The sequence below is a fragment of the Lissotriton vulgaris genome, chromosome 10 (genome assembly GCF_964263255.1).
Source record: "Lissotriton vulgaris chromosome 10, aLisVul1.2, whole genome shotgun sequence".
Classification (NCBI taxonomy): Eukaryota; Metazoa; Chordata; class Amphibia; order Caudata; family Salamandridae; genus Lissotriton; species Lissotriton vulgaris.
In genome coordinates this window covers 463021408-463031911 of record NC_141698.1, presented here as the reverse complement: position 1 = coordinate 463031911, position 10504 = coordinate 463021408, and the positions used below count along the sequence as shown (strand labels likewise).

At 43.0% G+C, this 10504-nt stretch overlaps 1 pseudogene; it reads right to left on the bottom strand.

Moving 5' to 3' along the window:
* Positions 1-5139: 5139 nt before the first annotated feature.
* Positions 5140-8076, bottom strand: LOC147685408 (uncharacterized; annotated as a pseudogene).
* Between the last annotated feature and the right edge of the window lie 2428 nt (positions 8077-10504).

Below are 10504 nucleotides of genomic sequence, written 5' to 3'. Positions count from 1 at the left end.
TCTCCTTCAGGAAGAAGCTGAAGACCTGGCTGTTCGAGCAGTAGCGGCACCCCCCCCCCCCCCCCCCCCCAGCGCCTTGAGACCCTACGGGTATGTAGCGCGCTTTATAAGTGTCACTGATTGATTGATTGATTGATTGATAAAAGGTTGATATTTCAAAATAATTCTAAAAAGCTCTTTTTTTAAAAAAAACCAAAAAAAAAACCTAAAAGCTGCCTTGATTGTAATGAATGAGATTATACCACCATACCCAAGAAGTAATATGTAAAAGTGAGGGAAGAGGCAGCCTGGTAATAAATTCAGAGGAAAGTATTAGTACCAGACAGAAATCTGTGAGCCACTGAGCACTGGAAAAATGGAGATCTTACTTGAAGCCAGCCAGACGGAATGCATCTCTCATGAACGAAATATAACCTTCTCGATTTCTGGGGAAAAAGGGAAAATCAGCAACGATATTTTAGAGGCAAACGTGGCCTATGGGGACCCCAGAATTTAAATCATCATTGTTGGCCTGCATACAACTATAACCTCCACACACCAGGGATATGCAAAACATTTGGGATTTTTTTTATAACAGAGCTTATGCGCAATATGTGGTCAGCAAAATGGCAGAATATAACTACGCAGGAAAGGAAGAAAGAATGGAGAGAAAAGGCAAGATGATGATCCACCCTGGAACCTCTTCCCAGCCACCACCCACAACAAATACAATCATGGCAAGTTTTGCACAAAATATTCCAACTTTCGCATAAATCTAGACCTATTCACAGACCACTAGCACCCCAGGACAGCAGCAGTGAAAGTGAAAAGTACTGAAATTTAGAATAATATGTATGGGTGGCCACACAAGTCCCCCTAATTTCTCCGGGACAGTAATAGGAGTACCAGCAAATCAAAATACAGTAGGTAAATCCCAGAAGGGCTCATAGTCCATCAGTAAAGCAAGAGGGTAAATGTCAATTATCAATTAGATTTAAAATAATACCCATGGCCTACAGACTGCCACCAGGCCAATAAAAGACAGCAGAAAACTCAGCCAAAACTCAGTGAGCTCAACAACACCACCTGTGGGCCCTAAAAGAGCCCCAATACTTACAAAAGTCCCAACATGAAGGTTTTTGATAGTGGCAGAACATATAAGGGCTTTAATTAGCCCTTGCACACATATACATAGATTTCACTAAATGGTGGACTAGCATATGGCAAGAAAGAAGGCATGAACAAAAGCCAGATTTAACTTGCACTGAAGCTTCTTTCCAATGCCACCACCATACCAAACAACGGCAGGGCAAGGATTGAACCAAAACATTTCCATAAAATCTAGGTCCATTCACAGGCTCGCTGCATCCTCATGGTAGCAGCAGTAAGACTGCAAAAAATCTATTACATCTGAGAAAGTGGTGATTTTCAGTTTTAAGAAAAGCAAATTTTGTTAAAAAAGGAGCATAGAGTAGATATATAACCACTTTATTGTGTTTACAAACAACATCATGTAAAAAGCAGCTTTCTCCATTAAAAAACTCTCTGACATTCTTATCTTTCTTAACCACAACTTCTTTCATTGCTGCTTCCAAAGAGTTACCTCCTTTTTCCATATTTTATTTAGATTTTTTTTTATTTGATTAGGAAGTGTTTTGTATAAAGAAGGTGTCAGTATTTACCTTCCGAATTAGAATGAGGTATTGAGGAATCATGATTGTTGGTGTTTACAGGAATTGTGGTCTAGTTCACGTTGTATAAACTTCACGATTCTATGTTAGCCTTTTCGCATTTGTTCATAGCGTCCCACTCTCCGGGTGTGGAAATCTCCCTCAAGGAGAAAATTGCCTTGGGTGGGACTTTGTTCGCACTTATTTTTTTAAGGTTGTCCCCGGGGTCTCATATCTGCCTGAGGACCGACTCTGAAGAACAGAGGGAAAAATGTGTGTTGTCTCACTCTATCTCAAAAATGTCACAGGCGGCTCCCATCTCCCCGGAAATCACAGGCAGAATGAGCAGTGTAGCACTCCAGGAGAAACCACCCATGGAGATCAAAGACCAGGGAGTATTGGACTTCCCCGCCTCCCACTCCCTCTTCTTTATTCGTGGGGAGAGGCAGGTGCAGCACACCATGAAGCCACCTACAACGTCTGAAGCGGGAAATAGACTGCTGACTACCACGTCAGCATAGGACAGTGTCGGCAGGATGGGGAGCCACATTGGGCCATGCTCATTTGGACTTCCGCAAGGCTCCCAGGGAGTGTATACATTCATAGGAGTGGCAGTGGCGCACAGAAAAAAGAAGAAGAATAGAAAAAGAAAACCATTTCTTGCAGTGCAAAGCCCACAGATTAAAAATTAGCCTGGTGCAAAAGGCCCTAAAATTGTTCACATTTCCTGCGGTGCCTCAAAGGGGACAGGAGAACCACCAGCGTGGTAACAAGCGTGGTAACAAGTGTTGTGGGAGCTTTTTTTGAGTGCAGCAACCCCCGAGGATCCCCAGGTTACACATTTGAAAGGCATCCTGATCCTCCGAGGGTGATGTATTGATGGCCCCAATGAAAGGTTTATGCTCATTTCAAACATTCCTGACCCAAGGCTTTTAACCTAATGTCTTTAGGATATGGGGATCTGTGTTGCTATGTCCTGCGGTTGCATTGCAGCATGTGTATAAGTAGAGAAAAGACTCATGCACACAGTCAATTAAATATTGAGATGCTTTATTAATAATGGCGAATTTAACAGTAATTGGTTACATATATTAATGTATGTTGTTGTAAGGTCATACTATCTTAAGTAATTTTAATGGTGTTACATTGATTAACATGACACCAGTAAGCCTGGTGTGCTTAGTACATGTGGGGGGTTTTGTGGCGGGGTATCAAAATCAGAAGGTAGACCAAATCGTTCCAAAGAGGATTTTATTTTTCCCAACACTTTTTTTCGTCTACTTGTCAGTCTTTCCCTAGCTAAAGCTGCGGGATCCGTCTTGCTCTTCCTATCTGGAGACTCAGGGGAAGGTATGTTGAATTTTCTCCTTGGTCTTGACAACCTCTTCTTCCCAGGCTCAAGGTCTCATATCACAATAGCCGCAACCCAGAACAAAGAAATAAAAGAAAAGAGAATCAGGACAACCGTCCTACCATCAAAACCCTAAAACAGGGACTGGCAGAGTGAGGAAAACTATAACTCCCAGAGTGCACCGTGATGAACACACAGCGAACGTGAGGGTCAGTGCTCATGGGTGGGTGAATGACAACTGCGCGTATATACAGAGTTAAGTATATACAAAGGGATCTCAACTAAAGGTAGGAGCACGGGTTCACACAGTCGGACGTTCCTTTCTTCCTACCCAGCCCGCCACCTTGCCCCATACCTGTTCCAGCCACGCTCCTCCCCTGGGACTCGTGGGGTCGTTGGCCTCCTGGCATTTCAGCGCTGGTTCCAGGTCCCGACCTCGTCTCCTCGCAGTCTCTTTCTTCCAGTCTTCTGTCTCTCGCACTCGCTCTCCAGCTCACAACTTCTTCCTCCTCGAGATACACGCTGCTCGTTTCCTTCCGTGGATCCCCTTCTTGTGATGGGCTGTACGATCTGAGTCAATTGAGGGAGGCGTCTCGTCATGTACAAAGCTCCAGTTAAAAGCGCCCGCACTTTGCTCTTCCTCCCCTAGTCAAAAAGGAAGATCATCCTGGAGTGATTCTGAAGTCATTGGATGGCTTCAGCCAGCCATTCCTGGTGACGTCATCCCAGGCCATCCTGAAGTCTGCCCACAGGGCTGATTATTTAAATGGGATGACTCTTACTGTAATCACAAAAACTACGCTAGGATGGTGTTCTGATGACTATTACTGTAATCACAAAAACTACGCTAGGATGGTGTTCTGATGACTCTTACTGTAATCACAAAAACTACGCTAGGATGGTGTTCTGATGACTTCCACTGACAGGGAGTGATTACCTTTTACAACTCCACGAATACTAACTGACAACATCAGGATGAGTGCGAATGACTCCTGGATGGGCTCTAGACAATTTAAGGATGACTGATGATTATCCCCGGATGATTCTATAACCGCTTCAGGATGGGAGTCAATTACTCTGGGATGATCCCATGACATTTTCAGTATGAGTGTAGATTACTCTCGGATGATTTAATGACAACTTAAAAATGAACATGTATTACTCAGGATTATTTAAGGACAACTAAAGAATGTGTGGATTACTAAATGATGACTACATAAGGATAATTTAATTAATATAGTATGCCTGTGGATCACTAATAAATCATTACGGGTTGGATTACACCTTGACAATTCCAGGTTAGGAGCACGTTGCCAGACTGCCAATATTGCCTTGCCGGGTGCCACTAGGAGAGTAGGAAATTGTCATGTCTAATTCTTTCACTAGCACCGCTGCACCATTAGGCAGCTGAGAACCATGCCCACACATTGGCACTATAATGCAATGTTCAAAGGGATTTGGAGCACCCTGCTGACACGTCACAGCTAAATTACCTCATGCATCATGGTCGATGTGGTTCAGTGTTACTCGCTTCACACACAGTTCTTAGTTTGTTGGCCAGTGCCAGTACCAGTACTATAATGCAATGTTGTCTGCGAGAGTCTTGTTTAGGTTTTGTAATGGAAGGGTACCCTTCCATTACCCAAAAAATACTATGTGTACACAAAAGTGAAACTTTTCCCATTTCGGATGTGTTGTACCAAATACCAATTTGCTCTTGTTTGCAAATCCCGAAAATTTTGAATCAGGTCTGCATTATAAACTCAAGCAAGCCAGACACAAAACGTCTCTAAATCTGGTCCTAATACTCTGATTATTTGTCCTGCATTGGAAAGATTACTTTTTAAACTCTAAAGTGAGAGGTAGACACTTGTATAAAATACAAGTTGCTATTTTTGGCTATGTTTGTGCTGCAGAAATACCACAAGCACCTTTATATAAAAGAAGTGGCCTGCAGCAATGTTATACCTTTGCATTCAGATCAGCTTAACATGTGCCACTACTCCCATACTCCTGACTCACTGGGATTTGCCTTATTTAGAGGTACAGAGCATTATCGGACGCTGTTTGACATGGTGACCATTTGCAAAACACTAACCAAAATAGTGGTAAAGGAAAAAAATTATCAAAAGGGAGGTTTCAATGTAATTTTATTTATCTAAAGCACATATTTGGCCCCACAGGGGCCAGGATACCAAACAAGAGAAAACATCCAGAAAAAAAATAAGATCCGGGGAAGAAAGGCCAGACTAATGCAACAAGAACAAATAGCTCAACGAAAACCAGCAACTTCATGGTTTGATTCTAGATGCAGAGATTTTCTTAATCCTCTTCTGGCATTGCAAATTTTTATAGCCAGCTTCCTTCTCATACTTCTGTTGTCCAGTGATGAGCAGCCGTTGGCACTGCACACAGACTTCATAAACTCTGGAAAAACAAAATAACATACATCAGTATCATGTTCCCACCATTATTTATGGTTTTTAATACGGCTGGGCTGCCTATCAAAAGTTCCAATTCCATTATTTCATACAGTCTGCCAGATGAGATATGGTTAGGGTTACATGGTTCCTAAGTGAAACATTAGGGCCACTTGGTCAAAGTTTGGCACAGCTTAGAGAAAAGCATTGATGAAGAGGGGGCCAGAAGCTGAAGAAGAAAAAAAGTTCCCTTATGAACTATGAGCCCCTGGTCCACAATGACAGTTCTAGCCCCAAGTAGCAGTGTGTCTTCTCTGGCTCTTTCACCCTTTTGAAATGCTGGGGTACTTGATAAAGACTGTACAAATGTAGATGCATTAAAACAAGCATGGGCCATAGTCCTGTTCACTAGACGCGGGCAAGCTTCCTCTGCAAACAGAAAGTAATCAGTGCCAGATTTCTTTACAAAACCATCATTGAGGCAGCCAGGGTGAGTCTGAACTGTACTTGCAATTATCATATTTGGAAAACAGTCGTCTAAGAAACTAGCATAGTGACCAGAAATCAAAATAGGAGCTTACAACCAAGTGTTAGGACCAGGACCAACTGATCTAATTATTAGGGAGTTGATCCGGTCTAAATAAAAGCGGCGAGCACAGTATATTTTGTAAGTGCAGTTTACTATCACTCATTCATCCAGTTTGAGAACCTCACACCTGGACCTACAGATTTACAAATGAAATCCCAACTCAAGGCTTTGCGCCAGATTTGCATGCCATTTGTAGCACAAGATCAGCACAAACTGTTAAGAAATTACAAGGCACCCCCATTGCTCTTATTGTCCTTTTGCAGACAGCTGTTAAGCAATGATGGAGTCATCGTTCAGTTATGATACAACCTCACATATGCAAACATACAACACAATGTATAATGAATTGTCACAATCCCAGCTCGACTGAATGTTAATTTGAACATTTGTAATATCTTACCAAACAATGCATCAACCTTCTCCTCGTCAAGGACTGCTGTTCCAGCACGAGCCTTCGTTACACCTTTTGCAGATGCAAGTTCTTTGGGAGAAAAAAGTACTTCGCTGATGCCATTGAGAAGAAAACCTGCACTGTCCCGCGCTGACTTGGCTTCCTCCAAGAGTTTGTGCAATTTTCTCTTTGGAACTAGTACATCTCTGAACCGTGAAGGATCGTTTGAGTCCTTTACCAACTGCTGCATATCAGTCTGCAAAATAACACAACTATTAACTATTTGCCATTATGTTAGGTTACAATCTCAAAAATATGCATAGATTGCGGGTTTTTGATTTGGCATCTGGTACATGGCTAACAATGTAATATTTGCTATGTTAGCTCCAGGAGTATAAATCAGCCATACTTAAAAACATTGCAAGCAGAAAGATTTCAAAGTCCTCGTGCAGGAAATCTACAAGGTTTGTCCTATATAAACTTTAACTGTGTTAAAAGAGTGGCAAAGAAAAGTATACCTTTTGTACAGTGAATGATCAACTGCATGTTTTTGAGGATGTTATATCTGTTACATTCCGTGGATTGGTCAAAGCAGACAGCGCATCTTGCAAATACTGTACAGCCAACTCACTATTGCAAGTGCCTTGCAAATGTGCTATAATCAAATAAATACACTTGTTAAAGGCAGCAGATAATAAATACAATATACACTTAACAAGCATACTTTTTGGCAATGCATGTGTTTGGATGGAAAAAAAAAGGATTATTAATGGGAATTTTTTGCAGTTTACGTGGAAAGGTAGAATATGAAGCACGCACCTTTTAAGTGTTCGTTTTCAGCTTGTAACCGTACACACCCCTGACAGGAACCAGGGCCAACAAAAAAGCTTTCGTTTTCATTAATTATGGACAAGGAGTTATATACCATTTCCTTAGAGAGAAAGCAAATCATAATTAGGTCATACAAGTGGAAATGCCATTTCCTATGTACCTTTAAAAAAAATAAAGAAATTACCCCAGTGTAGACTATATATTAGCACATGGACATACTTTAATATTTTTGCCAAGGTAGCATGTGAAAGGTAAGATTATCGCTGCACGGGTTCTAACATTTTTGTTAGACTGATCCTCAATGCATAGCCACCGTTACAGTGGCTTTCACATGACCAAGGGATGGTGCAGGTCAGAAATAAACGTCTTAGACATCTAGAGACAGGAGAGAGATACCATGTGTGTTCTTTTCCAGCTTGGGCAAATGACAAGTTTGGCATTTAACAGTTGACTGATTCAATGTTGGCCCTTTACAGGTGCATGACTATGGCACCGAGGCCCTTTACCACTCATTCAAAGAAATAAGCCTCTGGACATACTATCAGGGTAGAGTGATAGCTTTCCAGGATCCCAGTGATCTATCTGTTCCATAACTTGCCTTACTGCAACTATTAAATCATTTCAAATTTGTTGAACAAGGATCCACGCTACATCCTCCTTTCAGCGTCTAAAAGAAGTAATTCTGAAGTTTGCCATAATCAATTACAGAAAACCTGGTTCACAAAAAACAAGGCCCTAAACACACACCATTAGTGGCATTAGATAGAACAAGGCTCAAGCACAGAACTCCATACTCAGACTCAAGGACAGCAGGGTAGGGGCATTGTCAGTCGCACCCTCTCCATTTGCAGACAGGGAGCGGGGTGGAGTGAAGTGTGAATAAATTGGGAAGTCCGGGACAAGTATGTGCTTTGCATAAGTCACAGCTCTGCCTAGCATTTCCTGCACTCCCTGTGTGCTGTTGACTTACTTGTTCGGGTCCTGTTGTCCTGCTGTCAGGAATTTGTGGATCCTTGATTGGACACCTCTGACATGTTCCAGCCCTGACACGCGGGTCTTCCTCTCCCAGGTTGTTGATATCTTCTTCCGGGTTCCTTCGCCTATGTAAACCCTGGGTTTGTGTTTTGGGGGGCCAGGTGTAATTTAAGGGTTTAGAGCATGTTTGGGTTTTGGGGTGCCAGGGTTAATTTTAGGGTTTAGAGTGTGTTTGGGTTTTAGGGTACAAGGGTTAATATTAGGGTTTAGGGTGTGGTTGGGTTTGGCGTGCAAGGGTTAATTTGGGGGTTCAGGGTGTGTTTGGGTTTTGGGGTGCCAGGGTTAAGTTTAGGGTTTAGGGTGTGTTTGGGTTTTAGGGTACAAGGGTTAATATTAGGGTTTTGGGTGTGTTTGGGTTTGGTGTGCAAAGGTTAATTTGGGGGTTCAGGGTGTGTTTGGGTTTTGGGGTGCAAGGGTTAATTTGGGGGTTCAGGGTGTGTTTGGGTTTTGGGGTGCCATGGTTAATTTTAGGGTTTAGGGTGTTTTTGGGTTTTGGGGTGCCATGGTTAATTTTAGGATGTTTGGGTTTTAGGGTACAAGGGTTAATATTAGGGTTTAGGGTGTGTTTGGGGTTGGTGTGCAAGGGTTAATTTGGGGGTTCAGGGTGTATTTGGGTTTTGGGGTGCAAGGGTTAATTTGGGGGTTCAGGGTGTGTTTGGGTTTTGGGGTGCCATGGTTAATTTTAGGGTTTAGGGTGTGTTTGGGTTTTGGGGTGCAAGGGTTAATTTGGGAGTTCAGGGTGTGTTTGGGGTTTGGGGTGCCATGGTTAATTGTAGGGTTTAGGGTGTGTTTGGGTTTTGGGGTGCCATGGTTAATTTTAGGGTTTAGGGTGTTTGGGTTTTGGGGTGCCAGGGTTAATTTTAGGGTTTAGGGTGTGTTTGGGTTTTAGGGTACAAGGGTTAATATTAGGGTTTAGGGTGTGTTTGGGTTTGGTGTGCAAGGGTTAATTTGGGGGTTCAGGGTGTGTTTGGGTTTTGGGGTGCAAGGGTTAATTTGGGGGTTCAGGGTGTGTTTGGGTTTTGGGGTGCCATGGTTAATTTTAGGGGTTAGGGTGTGTTTGGGTTTTGGGGTGCAATGGTTAATTTGGGGGTTCAGGGTGTGTTTGGGTTTTGGGGTGCCATGGTTAATTTTAGGGTTTAGGGTTGATGTAAATAATTAATTTACTCTCTTAATTTCTATGCAGGTAAGTACTTAATCAATAATAACTCAATCGGAATGAAGGAAAACAGAGTCCGTGGTGTAAGAGTTTCTAAGGGTTTTATTCCTCATAAAGGAATCAGGATATCATGTTCCGATCACCACACAGGGTGTCAGAAGGGATAGATGAGCGCGCTGTCGTTTATTGACAATACATAGCTTATATACTTGATTTACATCATAGTGTTCAATGTAAGAGGCGTAACAGCTGAGAGAAGACAAGATAACAGTATACACGTGGTGCTAGTACATCATCAAGAGGCGTAAACTAGGCGTGAACTAGGGTGTGTGCTAGAAACGTCACTGATAGGTGACGCAAGTGGGTGGCACCAAGGGGTGGTGCTAACAGAATGTTGCAATGTCAGCAGAAATCGGAAGCTTGGATGCGCGCGCAGCTGCATGACGTGTGATAGACGGGGTGCAGGGGACTTGACATTTACACTGGCGGAAAGAGACAGAAGTCTGGCATGTCAGATCAACTTGTGCTTCTATCATATCTGATATCTGATGTTTAGGAACTAAGCTATCTGGGCAGAAAGGTCTCTAGAGCAGAAGCTATTCTATACTTGCTGTGAGTGCGTGTATAAGCGCCTGAATGTCTGTATGAGAAGCGTGGGGGCATGGGGCCTTCCATGGAAGCATGGCAACAGAGGCTATGAATTACTTGCATAAAGACAGGTCGGCCCTTTAGCCCTGTAGCTGGGGAGGGATGTTTACTGAAGCTAGCAGGCTGGAATGTATCTTCGGGAGGAAAACAGATAACTCGAAGGTTATAGTCAATCTTGGCAGGCAGCAGGCTGAGCTGAGCACGGAGGGCCGCGCTAGAAGTAAGTCAGAGTTCACGGGAACGGGGGCTGCTTGGGCAGAGGCCCTCGCAGTCAGAAGCCAGAAAAGAGGCTCGATGGCAGAGATTCAGGGCCTACTTTCAGCCAGGCTGAAAAACGTAGGAGTACACTTCAAAAAGACGTTGGCATAGCATACTTAGGAACGGACCATCAAACCCATTCATGGTGGGTCTGAAAGAGGACAAGTTAACGTTGG